This window comes from Taeniopygia guttata, chromosome 7, assembly GCF_048771995.1.
Source record: "Taeniopygia guttata chromosome 7, bTaeGut7.mat, whole genome shotgun sequence".
In the NCBI taxonomy this organism is placed as follows: domain Eukaryota; kingdom Metazoa; phylum Chordata; class Aves; order Passeriformes; family Estrildidae; genus Taeniopygia; species Taeniopygia guttata.
Window position 1 is genome coordinate 18,322,310 of NC_133032.1, and position 14,804 is coordinate 18,337,113.

Below are 14,804 nucleotides of genomic sequence, written 5' to 3' on the forward strand. Positions count from 1 at the left end.
AAAAGAAATGTCAGATCTTTGCAGACCTGAATCCAAATTGTGCAGTTCCAGATTGGCTCCATTTTCCTTCTCTCTGCCTTGTTACCTTGAAAGTATCTAGCTCTATTTTTTTAGTTCCTATTTCATCTTTTTTTCCATTTTCTAGCACCAGAGCACAAAGTTTTAACCTTAAACAGATTTTTATAATCCGGTTCCAAACCCCTCAAACAAGTTATTTGATTGAAAGTAGTGCTAGTTCTGCCTTTGACAGGATCTGTGCTAGCAGGGGCTGCAACGATCCATAATAGCACTGTGTTGTGCTATGTGAGTGCTGTGACTGGTGTCTATTACTACCCAAAGGGAATCCAGAGTGTAGAGCCTTAGCAAGTGACAGTTTCCCCATGGATAATGGGACCCTGCTAGCTAGAAGGACCCCTTGACCATTCTTGCAAGATAAGTCACGGAAAATAAAGTACAGGTTTTTGTAGTGACCGTTTATCATTGCAGCAGTGCTGGCCAGTCTGGATTTGTAATGAGTGTAGATGACTCCCTAGTTTTGTTACATTCCTGTGCCTTAAGAGTTTATTTAATTGAACTGCTGTGTTTTTATTACCAAACTTTCCTGGCTTCAGCATGATAGGAGGCAGTTCACAGACTAGGGGTGCATGGAACAGCTTTAATTGTTTCATATTCCCATCCGCTGTTCCTCCTCCTCCACCCAGTCTCTCCAGAGGTGCCTCTGGGTCGGAGTTGAATTGAAAAGTCATTTAACATAAATGCTTTAGCATGTCTTGGTCCCCCAGGTACAGTGGGCAAGGTACCAAACTTCCAGGCATTTTGAGAACATCCTGAGGATGGTGTGCCATAGCAACGGTGTTGCTGGCTGCAGTCTTGGCTTGCATGTTTTCCTTCAGCAACGCTGGAATTCCTCCTGCACTTTAAACAAGAACAGACGCTGTTCTCCAGGCTTCTTTCCATAAATATAGACAAACTGGGTCAAACTCTTTCCTCAGTTGCACTGAAGTAAATCAGAAGTAACTCCACTGACAACCATGAACACTTCACTGTGTAACAGTGAAGTTACACAGGCAGAGCACAGAATTCAGACTACTCTGCTTGCCTATATATGTAAAAGCTGTCACTGCCAGCCAAGCTGAAATGCTCATTTACTGCAGCACATGGATAGCATTATTGTTACTACAGACTTTGTTTGGGTGGAAGTCAGTGGTTAAACACCTGAAGTCTCAGTAGACAAAAGAGAAGACTATAAAGTTTTATGACTGCAGAGTAGGAGATTGCAACATGTAGGTTTGATTAAAAAAAAAATCAGAAACTATGTTATATTACATACTTTGGAGGTTTTGTCACTGAGTTGATTAGTATGACTTAGTTATTAGCTGTTACTAGAAGCTTTCCACTGAGAAATGGAATTAGAAATACCAGTTGCTGTATTTTTATTCACAATCCTGTTGAATTAATCTCACTCTCCCAGATGCACAGAGAACAAGTCCTAAGGCTGTTTTGCAGGTTTAAATATTTGCCTGTTTCTTTGTGGGGGGAAAAAATGCAATCTGCAGAGAGAAAACCATGTTCTGTAACACCTGGGCTTCAGATGCATACACCAGAGCAGAAAGGGACAATGGCTGTCAGCCACATTTGGGCCTTGGGCAGCTGTAATTTTGGGGACTGGGATACTTATTTTCCTGGGCCAGCACTAGTACCTTTTCTAACTCTCTTTGGCATCCCCTGACTTTATCCTATTCCTTTGGTTTCCCTTTTCTCTGCATCCCCTCTTCAAGCCCTGTGACAGCCACCCTGGGCAGTAGAGAAACAAGGAATTAGATAAGAAAACATTCATGTTTTCTCACATGCACAAGAATCCACAGGTAGACACATTCCTGAAACATATTTAACATATCAAATACTTTTTTTTACCTTGCAGTTAGATAATATACATCTTTAAAAAAGACAGGGTTTTGTCCAATCTCTGAGTGGTATTCAGATATTTTCAGTGCCAGCACATACATGAGAAGATGTGGAAATGGTGGCAGAAGGTGTTGATATGAGGTTTACCTGTGGATTTGGCTCTCAAATGCAATTTCTAGGTGTCTTTTAGACAGCTAAATCTGCTACTCAGAAGAGCCTCACATCAAAACAGAAAGCTTTCAGCCAGACTGTAGTGAATTTATTAGAAATACAAAATAATGTTTTCAGGCAGTTGTCTGTAATATCTGTCCAGCCCTACTCCTACAAAGCCCTCTGCTTCTTCCTCTCCCTCCAGTTTTCCTGTCTTATCCTGTGTATTTTTAGGCAGTACAACCAGTGAGATCCAGCCTCTACCTGAACTGGGCTCCATTAGGCGAGCTCACTGGGTCATGACATTTAAAGACAGGAAAAGCAAAAAAAGTCATTTGAGAGGTAAGTTAAGAATTAAGATGAGCTTCTGAAGGTGTGGCAGCCCCCAGATCAGCCCACCCCAGTGAGTTTGACTTGTACTGGTTGCCATGAAAAGAGTTGATGTTCTCCAGCCTCTCTTAAAGCGAGCAACTGGGCTGACACAGAGGGATCCTGCAGAGTGCTGCTTTTTGACCTGATCCTGGGAGCCCTTGATTAGAGCATAAAACATGGGTAATGTGAGCCTGCAGTTGTTTTCACTTTTCTGCTTGAGCATGGTGTGCTCAAGGGAGACTTGTGGATGTTTAGGAGTTCACTGGTAATCTTATTTTACCCATTTCTATTACTGATTGAAAAGTACAGGGTTGAGGTGATTTTTTTACTAGTCATGGTTTTTCTGGTGGAGAAATACAAAGAAAATAAATCCCTTTTGACATGGGAAATGATGTTATATTTTCTTTAATAAAGAGTAAATTTTATTGTGCGCCAAGCCAATTTATAAATGTGGTCTCTGTAACTAGCACTTTTAATTACGGGGGGGGGGGGGGGCGGGAGGGAAATGGAATTAGTTCATTAATGCTGTGAAAAAGAACAGTGACCTACCTGCCAAATGGCAAGGTGGAAATAATTAATCTGGTCAATTAAAAAGAAACGGATAAATTAAAATGCAAATCCTTCCATGTAGTACATTAAATTAGAGTTGTAATTTCCAGAATGTTGTGTTTATTGTCAGACTTGATCCCTTCTTTTTTTGCTTGCCTTGATTCTGTGTTTGCAAGTCATGATAGTGAGCTCTTTGGTGTTCTATGCTAAATTCCTACGCCCATGCATATTTTGCAAAAGAGAGCCTGCAAGATCAAGCTCTTTGTGAAATCCAACTGATGAAATGTACATGCCTTGTTTTTTATTGTCATATTTCAAACCTCCATATTCCCTTTGCTTTGCTTGTTTTCCCACCGTTAAATGTCACTTGCCTTTCCCTGGGCTTTAAATGACCCAGGCATGGGGCTGAATTGCTGGGGTCATCTCAATCAATTTATGACCTTAAAAATCTGATCCACACAGAAACTACTGGGCTGATGGAGCTGAACCCTAAAGTATCCAGCATATTTGCTCCACAGAACTGGAAGTAGTAAAACAGTTTCTTTTCTATAAATATCAGTAACTCCTCTTGACATTTACAAGTACATAGTATTTTTTTTACACACTGCATGATCTCAAAAGTGCTTAACAGATCAGTGAACTGTGTATCTGCTCAGCATTTGTAACTACAAAGCCATTATGTGCCCTGCACCATCCCTCACAAAAGCCCAGGACATTTGCATTAGCTCCTGTCCATCTCAAGGCCATAAATTGCAATAAGAAATATGGGCTACTTACTGAATGGTTGACCAGTGCTCTGATGCAGCCTACACGCAAATATGAACGTTATTGTTTACTTTAACTAGAGCATATATCATACAGAGCCAATGACTTCTTGTTTGTTAAGATGAGAGTTGCTCTCCTCAGAAATATTTTGGGGCATGTCCAATTGCTAAGGAAAAACCACACTGAAATGCAAAATCTAGGCAGAGGATGATCTGCAAGTTTTATATCTGAAGTGTTAGAACTGGCAAGCATTAAAAATACAGGGGGAGAGCCAAGTCAGATGTTTCTGTGATGTGGTAAAAATAAGCAGGGCGTGTTATAGCCTCTTCAGAAGGTGTGGGTTTGCCTTGTGAGAGGGAACACTACTAGATGGAATAAACAGCTGTGGCCAGAAATCAAATTCCTGGCAGTTCAGCAGCTCTGGTCCTCCTTCTCAAAAACTACAAATCACCAGGGGGATTTCCCTCAGCCCAGCTCCTGCCAGCAGCTTTGCAAAATCACCAGACAGCCTCCACCACATGGTTTCAACTCCTGAACACTCATATGTGTCAATTAGATTTCCTCGCTAAACCCTTAAGACATCATGATTCAGAGCTGAATTATACACTCTGCACCCATTTTTCTTATCTAAACCAGCATATCATTGCCAGTGTCCAGCTGGGAATTTCCTCCTGGAGAGGAGGGACACAAGAAGCTCCTATAAATGACCAAGTACAGGGTGAGGCAAGGGCTGACAAATTTATTTAATTATCATGCAAATGAATACAGAAAATTTAAAATCTACCCTGAGGTATGAAACTTACAAAACTCTTTTAAAATCGTGAGATTTCTCAGCTCTGTCAGTTTCTGCTGTAATGGCCCTATAAAAACTGAGGTTGGTGTCCACTGCTACATGATGGAAGCTATCCCAATTAAAAAAAAAAACCAACTCAAAAACAATTAAAAGGTTGCTGAGACCAGATATGTATGGGAGGCTGTCCTGACATGACAAGCTGTACAAGCATTGCTAAAGTCAAGGATAATCCCAGCCACCCAGAGTGCCGGTACCATTCTCTGGAGTTTGTCTTGCTGGCTTGCAAGTGTCTTCTCACCCTTATGTCATTCCACCAGCCCATGCCCAGGGGGTGTTGTGTCTCACATACAGTTCCATCTCAGATTCAGATGTCTACCCAAGCTGTGTGGTGAGACCATCTTACGCTTCCTGAGCATGTAAGGAAGTGCTCTTGGTGTGTCATGAGCTTAGCTTGTGTGATAGGAACCACGCTTCTCCTCATCCCTGTGTGTTTTTTCTCAGTGCTTTGCTGCCACAAAGTTGTGGTCGTGTATTTGGTGAGATTTGCTCTAGTATTGCATATAACAGCAAAACAGGCATGGGAATAAACAAATCCCAATTTGTGTTTCATGACACTGTTTTCAAACCCACAGCTGAAGGATTGAAGAAGAGAGGGTTTATGATGGACAATAAATGGAACTATTTAAAATATACTGTCAGCAGCCCAGTAAGCTCAGCATTCCAAGCTCTGCCAGGCCCAAAGCAGGGGGTGAGGGGCTGCTCTGCAGGCATCAGGATGCTGCTGCCTGGCCCCAGGAGCCGCAGCCCGGCCTGCTCCTTGCTCTGCACGGGGATGAGCAGCCTTGCAATTGCAGCGGTGCAACCCCAGCGTAGGTGTGCGCTTTGAGGAGGTGTCTCAGCATGCCATATCCTAAGGCACAGATTCCCACAGGTATTTGGAAACCTCCTGCTGAAACAGTGAAGCTCAGGTGCCTACATGCCAGGCGGATTTTGGCCTGAGGGCTCTGTTGCTTCATCCACACAGTTGCTTCACCCCTGACTTTGGGCTAGTGAACGAAATGGCAGAGAGGGTGTGATCATCCTTAAAAGACACTTCTGTGGTCAGAACCCAGTCTTGATGCCTGTATGGTTCAGGTTCCGCTTCCCTATCCCAGGGGAGGGAGAAGAGCTGCTGCTCACTGCACTGGGGGCAATTTTCCTACTCAGGGCACCCCTGAGTGTGTCCCTGCCATGGGCGATCCCTCCTGGGGCACAAAGGAGTGGAGGGAAGCACACATTCACCCATGGCTGAGCTGCCACAGTGTGGCAGCTGTGTGATCCAAACTTAAGTTGGCCTTCCCTGCTTATGAAAATTCATATTTTTCCAACAGGATGTGTCTCCATATGTTATCTGTATTTGAGACTTCTTCCTCTGCTCTTTGTGTCCCATTGCACCCTTGCTGTACTTGTCCACATGCACCTCTGGACAAGCTTCCAGACTGTGGCATGTTTTATGTGTCTTTATTATGTCCAAGGCTGCACTGGGATTACATGATGTCTAGATTTCCTTGCAGTCAAACTTAATATCCTGAGAAATGGGAAAATTTACTGAAATCCTGCAGCACTGGCCAGGGTGTGGGAGGGTCCACCCTGCTGTTTCCGTGCCTATGTTGTTGCCATGGATGTGCAGAATTTTTTTTTTTTTTTTTTTTTTTTTTTTTGGTGCTGGGAGCAGCAGAGCGGGGTGACGTGGTTTTTTTGTGTGTCAGGATGGGACAAATGCACTTTAGGTAATTTTGCCACTGCCCAATTTAAATTAATGTGAAGTTGTGATGGGAACTTAAAATATGTAAATCTGAAGAAATTTACAGAGGAAAAAATGATGGTGAATATATGCTGCATGAAAAAGGTATTCAGCCTTCTGAGTACTATGGGAAAACAAACAGGAATAGCTGTAAGCAACAATCAGAAGGATATGAAATGTATGCTGGTACTTAGCTAGTATAAATATTCATTGCTTCAGGGGACCCAGGCAAGCCAGCATCAGCTGAGGATATTAGCTACATGTCATGGACTGAAATATTTCTGTGAAAAAGAAAGGGGGTGTCTGTTTGCAACTGTATTTGCAGGCAGAGCCAAAACTCAGTCCCTTGGAGGCACAGAAGTCACCCTGGCTCCCCTGTAGCCCTTAAAGGCTTTATCCCATCCCAGTGCCCTTGCTGCCATCAGTGCTCCTGCTTAGCTGCTCCCAGTCTGGGATTCATTTCAGATGGGACAAATGGCAGAGGAGCTTTGCTGCATAGACGGGACGCTGGGAGAGGGAAGGTGCTGGAGGGTCCCTGCCAGAAGCACTGAGCTGCTCCCAAGGGCTGCTCACCACAGGGCATTATCCAGCTGCAGGGTGACTGACACACAGCGACAGCCTTGGAATCACCCTCCTGTGACATCCCCGCCTCTGCTCTCTAATGACGACGGGAGAAACTGCAGCAGCAAAGAGCCCTTGGGAGGCAAAGCTGCCAGGCTTACTCCCCAGGTTTAAAGTAAAGCTTCCCCTGAATGAAATCCAGCACAAATCCTCACTAAAAGGAGATATGGTTATCTCACTAAAAGGAGATATGGTGCTATAGGAGAGCCCAGGAAGGCTCCTCTCCAGGATTGCATCAGATTGCAGGGATTCAGACACGCCAGGTGAAGAAAATGGCAGTCAGGAAAATAGGTAAATGAATCTGTCTTTGTTCAGTGTCAGGAAATTAATGCCAGCTTCTTAAAGCATGGGAAATGACATTGGCTGCCAAATACAAACTGCTCTGGATTTCATGGGAATAATTATGACAATGAAATATTTTCTTAACTTGACCTTTGGCCACATACTAAATGGAAAGAACTAAATTTGGCACTGCAAATGCAAACTGAGCCAAATTAACTTATACCCATGGAGGATCTGGCCTTACAGACCCTGCTCCACAGGGCCAAATCCTGCTGTCACTTATGCTGGTGTAAAAATGACTCTATTTTGCTGAACTGGAATGGAGTTACTGGGGCTTGCAGTAGGTGAGTGTGAGCACAATTTAGCACTGAGAGAGGACCCTGCTTAAGGAAGTCAGTGGTGTCCCGAGTGAGCAAAGCCCCAGCCCTTGTAGGAGCTCTGTAAGGCAGAAAAGTAGGGGTGAGGGGCCCCCTGCGGGCTTGACAGAAATGCGCTCTGAGGTGGGAAGCCCTTACCAGAATTGCATCCCTGTTTGCAGACAACCTTCTGGAGATTAGTTCAGAGCCAGTGACCCCCTTCTAAGGGGTGAGCACACATGCACTAACAGCTAAAATGAAATCTCAGGTTTTGTTGCTCTGCTTTGTACTTCTGGCTGTTTCCAATGTGTTGATTACCAGTCCAGTCATGCTCATTTGCCTCCTGTGCCTGGAACCTCTTAAGTTCAAATAAAGAAATGGTTATTGGCATTATTACATATTTATTTGTATCAGCCCAGATTAAGACTCCACGGTTTTGGGTTCTAACAACAAACAAAATGACAATGTTAGCAAATGAGCTGATGATCTGTTTTGCATTCTCATTCTGGGCTCATTTCCACCAATTTAATTCAAGAATTACTTTATAAGAATAAAAAATATGATAGCACTCTATTGGTACAATAGGACAAACAACCTGGACTCAACCCATCTTATATTTTCATCAGAAAAAGGAGAACATATCAGGCAGGAGAAATATTTTAGGAAGAGAAATATGTCACAGCCCATTTGTTGTTTACATTTCTGCAGTAATTTCATGGCAGAAATATTAAGGGAGTGTTGTCACATAAGTTGCTTTCTTCATCATCTAGAATCAAGGCTATGTACTTAGGTTAAAACTCAGAATGAAAGCACTGGTTGTTTAGGTTTCTTTTGTAAATATGCATCTAACTGAAAAGTGGAAACCAGAGAAATTAATTCTGCAAAACATGGTACAGTCTTAAATTACAGGAGGTTAATACACATCCTCAGTGTTTTCAAGTGCAAAAGATGGGAGGTTTCTATTGAATGTGTCTCCCTTAAGGGAGGATAATTCCTCTTAAGGGAGGAATTAACTGATCTCTAACATGAGAAAACACCGAAGCCAAGGCAAAGGCCTGCTATTACTCTTTCACAGAAAAACATGTTTCTTTGAAATTTCATCAGTGAGAAAATCAGTGAGTAAGGTTTCAGATTTCATAGAGGAATTTTACTGGGTTTTTTTGGGCACAAATGATAAAAATGCTATAAATTCTATCTCAGACTCGGCAAGTGAAAGGTTTAAGAGATTATGTGAGTAAATCATTCATCCCTTCTGAATATCCTGCTGATAAAAGGGATCCCCTGATGTGATATATACTGTCAGGTTTGACTCTGAAGCAGAGAATTTCTTTCAAGTTCCCTTCAGGGAATCTGTACATTTTATGCTGAATATTAGAATCACCTCTTCAGGCATGGAGAGGAAGGTAGAATGAGACCCTAAAGCCATAGAGAAATTATCAGAAAGAGATAAACTGGTTTCCTTTTTTTATTAAATTCTCCTATAACCAGCTTTATAACCTAGCAAGTCACAAAAATTTCACAGTACATTACACATGCTCGCTGGCAGGCATTTCAAGATCAGGGAGGCGTCTCTACGCGTTCTGCCCTGGACTGAGCACAAAGGCAGAGGGCAGGGCTCCCGCATCTCCCTGCCCAGAGACGCCATCCAGCTCTATCAGCTTTATATTTTGATCACTGTTTCACTGCTACCGAGTCTTGTTAGCAGCATTTCATGCCTTCCGAAGCCCTGATACATTCTTGCGCAGGCTGAGAGGCAGAAAAGAAGGTGGTGCCGGCTATGCCGGGTAAAGCTGTGGCTTCTCCCCATCTGTAAAGGGAGGGTGTAAAGGGAGGCGAGCGCTCAGCAGAGGCGGATGGGCGGTGCTGCCGCGTGTGAACAGCCGCGCCGTGCCGTGCCGTGCCACCGGCACCGGGCTGGGCGCTCCGGTGCTGAACAAATACCTGCCTGGAGGTCAGGCTGCGCTACTTAAGGGCAGCCTCCACTCCAACCGGCAGTCCCTGTAAGGTGCTAGAGGGGAGCAGGAGGCTGCGGCGGTGCGCGGCATTGCCTGCATCCCTGGGCTTAAGGCACCGGTACTCAAAATCGCTGATGCTGAGAGGCGGCACAAGCCCTTCTCTGGTGGTCCGAGCGTATCCTTTTTTCTCCTAAATGCGGGGAAAGGGCAGTAGGGATTTCCTGGAGAGCCGAGGGCAGGCCAGCGCCGGGCCCGAGAGAGCAGAGCTACGTTGCCTTTCACCGCTCGGCTGGGACATTCCTTCTCTCCAGCCATGCGACACAGGGAGCTCTGCCGTGGGCTGTGAAGCGCGGGGTCCCGCTCCGCTTTGTGTTCGGAGCGGCCCTGCGCCGGCAGCACGGTCCGTTCTTGTTCCCGCTGCCGGCCCGTTCGGGCTTCTGGCCCATTCCCGTTCCCGCTGCCGGCCCGTTCGGGCTCCCGGTTCGGTTCATTCCCGTTCCCGTTCCCGTTCCCGCGGTTCCCGGCGCAGCAGCGCCCTCTGCAGCACGGCCCGGCCCGGCCGCAAGGGTCACCCGGGCCGCGGCCCCCGCTGAACCGGGACCCGGTTCCTGCTGCTGCTTCCCGGGGGAATTCTGTCTCCGCACCTGCGGCAGCGGCGCGGGGGTGTCGGGGTGCTGGCTGCGCCTTTGCTGCCGGGCCGGCCATCAGAGCGTGTGGCGCTCGACGCCATGTGCCTTGAGCTGCTCAGCAGGGGAAGTGCAAAGGATTTATGTGCACTCCCAATGCTCCGTCCCTCAGCGCTGATGGTGCTTCTCCATCTCCTCCTGCTCCGCATGGGAGCCGCAGTGATAAATAGTATTGACAGAGCAAGAAAATCCGACACGCCGCGTCGAGCTCTCGCGTTCCTGTTTGCCGGCCGTGTGAGCGGCCGTGAATCAGCAGAGGGGCACACAAAGAGCTCTGTGAGGCACCAGAGAAGCGCAGCTCAGAAAAATCTGAGCTGTGCTAATTTTAATTTGGAAAACGGCTGTTAGTAAACAGTTCAACCCAACAGGATCTGAGTGTTAGCCAACTCCCTCTGCACTCTCCCACGGGAAAGAGAGCTATAAAATAAATCCAACTCATAAAACGCTGTTTGTCAACCTGTTCCCTGCTTGTGACACAGGCTGGAAAGGGTCCTAGGGGCAGAGCTGGGGGAAAGGAGAAGGTAAGCAGCAAAAAAGCTGAAATTTAGGGAAGTGGATGAGTGTGCACAGCAGAGGACAAAAAAAGCCATGAGAGGCTCAGACCATTCAGTGCCAGCGCATACATTCGCCCCGGGAAGTTTAGAAGTTTGTGATGCTGAGTGATGATTCCCACGTTCCAGAGAAAACGTGGCGATTCTGTTTTCGATCGCCCTTTCCGAGCCATTCCTGGTAGGGTGGCTGTGGGGACACGGGTCTCTCCCGGGGCTGGGGCTGCGCTGCAGGGCTAATCCTACGCGAGCTGGTTGGGAGTGCTCAGCCCTGTGCCTAGAGCCGCGGTGGCTCTGTGCGTGCTGGCCAGGTCCAGGTGAAGGATCAGAAAACCCTGCCAACTTCTGCTTCTCCTTGAGCAACAGTGATGGTTTCTTAATGTGCAGCAGCTGTGCCATACGAAACATGGGTTAGCTGATTTCTGAGCAGCATTTTAAATGGGTAGAAACAAGGGGTTTTGTCATTGACTAAGACTGGGGTTGTAGCATTCCAGTACTTTCCAGAAGCTATGCTTGGATTGCTTGAAAAACTAGTCTGTGAAAATGGGTATTTTTAAAGGTGCCAATTTAAGACTCATTGAAATGGAGTTTTAAATTGGTTTTCCTGGCCTGCAGTTTGGACTATAAACTACAGTGAATTTAGGGGAAGATCTTAAAAAATAGAAATATTCTGGACTGTTTGGTTTGGCAAGTCCTGCTCTAAGGCTTTATTAGTTTAAATTCAGGCAAGATCTAGGAAAATTATGCTAATCAAAAGGTTCTTAGGAAAACTAGTCCAAATGTCTCAATTTCTCTACTTAATGGGAAAGCATCAGCCAAAAAAAAAAGTAATGCTTTGCTGAAAATAGAGCCTAAAAGTTCGTCAGTAGTTAAAACCTCTTTTACTTCATTTAGAAACTGTTCCTTCATGTAGAAAAGGTTGCCCAAATGAGGTACAAAACACTTCCTTCAAAAACATGAAGAAGATGTGCATTGTCCTGGCCATACCCACTCCTTAAGAAGACAGCAGGTTTTAGCAGAATCCCAAAATATACAGGTATTTAATTTACTGAAAGGTTAAAGAGAAATAAAGGAAGAGAAGCCTGAGGAAGTGGTGAATCTTTCAGTAAGTACTTGTCTTTCAGTGCACACAGCCACATTATCACATCAGTGTTCCAAATCTGAATTTTTCAGGGTTAGACTCTTCTGCCTTTGCTGGAAGCTAAAACCAGCATGGATTTGTGGAAGTTTTGAACTCAGGCTTCTCAAATATGAAGTAACTTGTATCTCAGGCCCTTTGTTCCTCTCCTGCTTCTGCCAGTGCAGGTGGGCTGCTGTCACAACATTGGTCTGAGGTCTTTGCTTGTGCAATGTGTGCTGTGATTACTGCAAAGGTAATTGGGAAAAAAAAGATGTGTCACCTGCAACATGGGTGTCAAGCCCTTGCAAGTTTTGAGGACAAGAACATTTCACAAGCTGTCCTGTAAGGACAAAGTACAAAGGAGGTTATAAGTGCAAATAAAATCCTGGAGACTGGCCTTGATATGGGGGTGATGTACATGGGAAATATCTTGTGCTGCTCAACTTTCAGACACTAAAGTTTGCTGCAACAGAGGGCTTCTTTCCCCTTGCTCCCAATAAAAATTAAAAAAAAAAAACAAAAAAAACAAACAAAAAAAAAACCCCAAAAAAACCCCCCAAAACCCAAACCAACAGAGGCTCTTACTTAGGAATCTGAGCTTATCTGCAGCTGTTTGCCCACTGCAGGCCCTGGGAGTATGCTGAGATGCTTCTGGGTAGTGTTTTTGATATTTTTTTTGGAACAGAAGAAATCTGCAGGCTTAGGACATTAATTTAGGCGGATTTTACTATATGTATATGGAGCTTAGCACTGTTACTTGCTATCTTCCTTTCTCCCTAAATAAAAATGTATGTGCTTTCCTTTAAAAATGTATTCTGTGTGTAAGTCACATAGTAATAACATTAAATGTGGTATAAAGATGGTAATAAAACTGGTTGTAACATTTATATATTTTTCATAACCAAAGTGCTCTGCAGTGGGAGATGCTATAAACGCATGCTTGCCACTGGAGGAGACAACAGTCCTACTTTGCAAAAGATGTCAGCCACATGAGCACAGGCCCTGGTTTCTCTGGGCACAGAGCACATGGGCAGGCAGCTCTCCAGGACAAAACGAGGGTGAGGGCATCTGCCCCAGCATGTCACTGCCATGGGAAGGCTGGGCGCTATTGCTGAGGAAGTGGCCATGTGGACAGGGTAGAAAATGCTGCTGGAATGGAGAGGAGACTCCATGCAGAAGCATCTCTTGATGCAGCAGAGTACAAAATGCCTGTCCCAGGCCTCCTCCTCCTGTTGTACCTCAGTTCTGCCACTTCTCCTTCTTCTTTCAGCAGTAGTGGTTTCTCCACGTCGAGGTCCTTGTGTTCAGCATCACCCAGCCTGCTCAGAAGCCTTGGGTTGTCTGTGGGCACAGCATACTCCTTGAGGAAAAGTACATAAAAACAGCAGGAAAAGGGAAGAACAGGAAAAATGCTGCTCTTGGCACTTCTGTTGTGATATAACAGGATGAAGCAAATTCCAGGCATGCCGACTGCCCTCTAGCTGCATCTTCTAAAACAGCCAGAGCTTGCAGAACTCCGCAGCGTTTTTTGGGAACATTTTTCCCACTGGGAGCATGGCTCATCTCCCTCCCCATCCTGTGGCCTTGGCTGCAGTGAGCAGTGTGTGCCAGAGCCGGGGGGCTCTGCTGCCTCTGCCTATTCCCAGTGCAGCCATGTGGGCACGGGAGGCCAGGAAGCGATGAAGCGCTTGGGGCTGCAAATCCTGGCAGCAGTGCCCTCGTGAAAGCCACGCTCTGCCGGTATGGAAAACCAAAAGCATATCAGTACCTTGAACTGCTCTCCATTAGAGGGCGTTCAACATTTGCAGGGGCACGAATCTGCGAAGTGAGTTTTTTTTTAAATGTCCACCGACTTTTAATGGAAAATGCACAATGAATATTAAATAAAGGGCATTGCCTATTGCTGCACTTCAGACACTGTTATGTGATGTGACTTTTTAAAAACATTTTTTAAAGGTCATGCTGTTTATGCTGCATAATATAGAATACAATTGTACTGTAAATTAGATACATGCTTTACAGCCTGCTGCTGTGCTTCATGGAGGTGAACAAAATTTGAAATCACAGGTCTCCTCCCCATGGGGAAGCAGTTGTGGGAAATATTTAATATCACAATAATCAGGGGCTTAATGGCCTAGTGATGAGCTATGGAGGCCTCTCTAGAACACCTTGCTGCATCTCCTGTCTGCTCTCTAGTCTCTCTAGAACATTTTTCCATTCTTAACACAGCTAAATTTCATTATAATTTACTGTTATAGGACGGTTAGCGTAAACTGTAGCATTACCTAACCCACAGCATTTCCTTTAGTCACATGTGATATGCTCAGCCCTGACAGGTTTCTCCCCCAGCAGACAAGAGTTTACTTTCTCTGTGTTGAAATAGTTGTAGGCCTGTGTAGTTCCTATATACCTTAACTCTCTGGAAGGATTAATTACTCAATTCCTTTATAATAGCTTCAAAACTTCAAAAATGCTGTTCTCTTTCTTTGTAGATAAACTACAGTATAGAAACTGGATTTTGAGGGACATGCAGACTGATTCAAAATTCCCTCAGGACAGCTCTCAGGGAGTCAGTATCAAAGGTAAGCAAATGACTTAAAGCCATGGATTTTTGATCCTTATTTTAAAAACTTCAATTCACACATTGCTTCAAATACACAAAAAGAAGAGCAGCCATGAAGCAGAGAACCAGACTGCATAAAAGCACTGGAAGGCATTTTGGTTGCACTTTACTGTAGAACACGTATGTTTGAAAAGGGATGGGAAGACTGTTGAGCAAATACACTGACTGATGCCAGGGTGAAGGAAATGCCAAGTAAATGCATTAAGCAAATAAACAGGGTTTTGGAGAAGTGTTGAGAGGTGCAGGAAGAGTGTAACACAAAGTGGAAACAGAAGCAGATTTCTTCCACCCAAGGG

General features: G+C 45.0%; 1 long non-coding RNA gene across 1 annotated transcript in view; it reads left to right on the forward strand.

The window, feature by feature from the left end:
* The first annotated feature begins 14,368 nt into the window (after positions 1-14,368).
* LOC115495979 (uncharacterized) overlaps positions 14,369-14,804 on the forward strand; it is a 114,187-nt gene continuing 113,751 nt past the window's right edge. Inside the window, exon 1 of the long non-coding RNA XR_012057002.1 lies at positions 14,369-14,467. This is a non-coding gene — a long non-coding RNA (uncharacterized lncRNA). The remainder of the gene's footprint in view (positions 14,468-14,804) is intronic.